This window comes from Merops nubicus, unplaced genomic scaffold (genome assembly GCF_000691845.1).
Source record: "Merops nubicus isolate BGI_N331 unplaced genomic scaffold, ASM69184v1 scaffold20727, whole genome shotgun sequence".
Taxonomy (NCBI): Eukaryota; Metazoa; Chordata; class Aves; order Coraciiformes; family Meropidae; genus Merops; species Merops nubicus.
In genome coordinates, this window is record NW_008622546.1 from 15,704 (window position 1) to 20,000 (window position 4,297).

Genomic DNA, 4,297 nt, shown 5'->3' on the forward strand with positions numbered 1-4,297 from the left:
TGTGGAACGGGGAATCCACTGCAGAGTCCCAACCAACAGATCATTGAAAAAGTGTTTCTCTGTGACTAATTATTTAGGTAAAACTGAAGGGCTTTAATGGAAGAACTGGGAATAATGTGAGCCAATATACACATACAGAAAAAAACCCTAAAACTCCTGTATTAAGTTGAGGCGACAGAACATTTTTAAAGCCATCTCCCCTATATATTTGTGAGTGCTTTGAGCAGGGTTTCAGTGGGCATGGCACCTCTGCCTCCCCTTCAATACAACACTCTCACTCTTAGCACTCCTACCTACCGGTGTAAACCAAAATTGTCTGCCTTGAGTACCCTGGTAGGACATCAGGTAGGAATGTGAAAAGTTTGGCAACATCTACTACAGAGAGCAAAACAACAGCTGAACAGGAGCTGCTGGCCCTGAGTGCTGCCTGGTTGTTCATATAAATGATGTTGATGTTTCCAGGTCCCTTAATCAATCTAATTCAAAGTACCTGCATGTTTCATTGCTGAGTTGTGTAGCCAGAGTTGTAGCCTAGCCAACTAAAGCCACTGGTGAAATACTCAGGTAGTCACATCACTGTTACAGCCACACTACCACTGCATTAGATACATACACCCTTTGTGTGGATCCAGGAAACAGACACACATACTGAAATAGAAACCAGCATTAAATTAAAATGTTTCTTTTCCAAGTAAGAAAATAAGGACCAGCTCTTAGAGCTAGAAGTACTTTTAATGTTCTTCCTCCCTGTGCTAATCTCAGTCTTACCTCATTCGTAGAAAAGATTCAGGTTGATGATTTACTGACATATACTACCTAGATTTTTGTCTGATCCTGGTCCGTGTCCATTGTGCTTTTTGTGAAGTGCTGCAAGACAATTATTGGTATGCAGAGCACTAGGGAAGTGCCGGAGACACATAAAAGCTGCCAGAGAACATTTTCCCTTTCAGACAAAAAGCAAACATCCCCACTGCTGTATGAAACAAGGTACGTGTTGTAAGGACTCACGTTCCAGTCTGGAAAGATTTGGCATAAAGCTCGTGTTACAGAGAGAGGTGAAGTGTATGCCCTTTAGGAATAAATGAAGCATTATAAGAAACTTTTATAATACTGGTAAGATGACTGGTTTTGATGACACTTTCATAAATTCTTCAAAGATCTCCCAAAATCATCCCAAAATCAAGATCCCTTCTGATCTCACCTCCCACTCAAATCTTCTCTTCCCACTGAAACAAGGTTGCTTTCTATTTTTTTTTTTTCCTTCTTTTTTCTTCTCTCCACCTACCAAAATGATGATATTTCAGCTCTATTTTGGGGAGGAAATAATTTGCATAGCTTTTTTTCCTCATGCATCTGTACTGTAAAACTAAGAAAATGTGGCAATAGGAACATGTCAAACTTGCAAAAAAAATCACTTGAGGTAAGAAACAGCAACACAGCACAACAGCAATCCAAATTAAAGTTCCCAGAAAGTTAAAGAAAATTAAATTCTAGTTAAAAGTGGTAACATTTTATCCAAAATAAGAAGTTAATGAACAACTTGGATGCCCTTAAAGATGATAAAGGACTGAGTAGTACAGGACATGGTATACAGGGACAGCTGAAAGATTTCCTAAGAAGATTCAATTTAATCTTTGCTACACAATTAAATCTGTATTAGAAGTTCAAATAATTGGAAAATATACCCTGAAAAGCTTACTGCATTTTCCTTTTTTTTTTTTTTTTCTTTTGGTTACACACAATGCTTTGCTTATTCTCTGGCCAATTGTTCAATGAATACAAAGTATTCATTAATTTGGCATGTGCTGGCTACTTGGCCAAGAAAGGAAGCACTACATTAAATCACAATTAATGATACCAGACAACAGGCAGATGAATCCAACCATGTGAAAATTATGTGGTTCTCTGTGTATGTCCATCCGTGTGTGCCCCGGTTGCATTTATATATTCACATGCTTCTCACCTTCCTTCAGTCCAAATCTTCCTCAGGATTTCTGCCTTGGCCATTCTACCCAGCCACCAGAGGAAGTGCTGCCAGTATACCCCTCGTGCATGGTGTGGAGGAGAACACACTCCACCTTTTAGGGCTCATATTTCATATAAAGATATAAAGTAAGCATAACATAACACCTCCCCACAATCCCTGACAAACACACTACGATGTTTCTTCTCTTTACCTTCCCAGAAGGATCCAAGACCATTCTAGAGTAAAGCTTGCTGCTCAACTGCAAAACATGCAATATTTAAACCCTTATTTTTACGCCTTCTTTTCCTCTGCTAAACTACAATACGATACAATACAATGTCCTGTTTAAATACTGTCAGTTTGGAAGATGCTCTTTTTTTCTCACTAGGAAAACCCAATTCTTCCTCAAGTATCATGCAGTGTTGCCTGAAAAATACACCTGCTACTGGATTAACCTTGCCTTTTGGGGATGGAAACCCCCAACCTGTCCTGCACTGAATCTTGTCGCTCTGGCCTGGGGCTGCAGCAGCCAGGGCTGGGCGTGCAGATGAGGTTATTGCCCTCCTCCCACAGACCTCCCCTCCCACCGCCCAGCCCAGCCCCACCTCCTGTGCCCCCTGGGCAGGAGGGCCACTAGCCACAGCAGAGCCCTTTGCCCAGGCAGGCTCCCAAACACCATCTCCAGGCAGTAAAGGAGCTGTGAACCTTGTCCATGCTACAGCTCTTCAGAAGTGTATGGGGTACAGTATGGATGGTGCAACTGTGGAGAGCTCTTCCACCAAGACAGTAAAAAAGAAAAGCAAAGCAAAATGACTTTGAACACCAACATTTCAACCTTTTCAGACTAAGCTTTTATTTTGATATTACAAATCATTTTTCTTTATTCACAAATCACGGTTGTGATATAAACACTAATTTCTAAAGACAGATATACACATTTTCTGGGTTTGTAGGGTGTTTTTTTAAATCTGTTTAGAACTCACTATATTCCACATATGGTAGTAATAATTTTTTTCATAAGTCATATTATCAGTAGTTATTTATATAAGTGAAAACATTCCCAATATATATTGTAAAAAAATTTCAAATGCTTTTCTTACATAACTATTTCAGACATACATTTTAAAATGACTACTAGGAGTACTGTATGAGCTTTATAAACAAAATATTTTCTAATATGGGCTGCACCCTCAACCTTTCAAGATTATCTTAATAGACTAAAATGCCATATAATCATTTGGAGAGTGGGAGTTGTAAAGCCATCTCATGAAAATTAAAATTGCAAATAAATTCTGTTATTCCCCACATTAGACATTTTGTGTGTGCAATTCCAAAAAAAGATGTATCATCCACACTTTGAATTAGAAGCCTAACAATTGGTAAACATTTTTCGAGTTGCTTCTATCGTTGTGTTTAAATGATTACTTTTTTTTTAATAGGAGGCTTTTTTTTTATATCTTATAGAATAACTGTGGGGATTGAACTCTTCATAAATTTCAGTTCATTCCCTCACCACTATAAATATACATTGCTGCCCCATTTTTCATTGATTAATATAGTCTCTTTCTCTCTCTGTTTCAATTTTAAAGATAATTTATTTTCCATTCTTAGATATAAATGCTACAGAAACTTTGTTTTCAAATCTTGTGAAACTTTATTGATGGTTATTGTTCAACTGATCATACTGCATGCACATACGATGACAAAGATAAAGCCTGATCACAAACACTTTTTTTAAAGCAGAGTTGTTATAGCAAGTTGGCAGGTTCACAGCGGTGAGTTGATCATTTACTAAGGTGCTTGCCAGGAGGCAGGCACGTTACACATGAGGATATAACTATCTGCAGCAAAACTGTAGCGAGACAGTCTTCTGCTTTATTTATTTAAATACAAAAACAAGAAGACCCGTGACAAACACCCCAACTTAGGTTAACTTGTAAACAGGACAACATGGAAAGAGTCCAAACATATGCACAGACAAACTGCAATTTTTCAGCTAGGCTTGAAACTGCCACCTGGGCGTCTGCTGGGCTGCCCTGGCCCCTGCCGAGCAGCCTCCTCCAGGCAGGGCTCGGGCAAGACCAAGGTCCCTCTTCTGTCCCAGTTGAAGAGTTGTCTTGGGCCCAATATTTAGCAAAATGACCTTACTTTGAAATTCAACGGGGGCACGTTGTCATGCCTTGAAAAATTGCAGGTTGTTTACACGACACGGTCATGTTTCAAAAAGTACCAAGCTGATGAAAATACCATGATTACCTCTACTCAATGACTGCAATACTTGTAAAATGCTTATATAAATCTGAATATGATTATCATATAATTCCATAAAAA

General features: G+C 38.8%; 1 protein-coding gene across 1 annotated transcript in view; it reads right to left on the reverse strand.

The window, feature by feature from the left end:
- Positions 1 to 2,799: 2,799 nt before the first annotated feature.
- The window catches only part of LOC103777288 (RNA binding protein fox-1 homolog 1-like), a 61,951-nt gene continuing 60,453 nt past the window's right edge, over positions 2,800 to 4,297 (reverse strand). Inside the window, exon 7 of the mRNA XM_008944835.1 lies at positions 2,800 to 4,297. This exon is cut by the window's right edge and continues 1,050 nt beyond it. The gene's annotated coding sequence lies outside the window, so the exon portion shown is untranslated.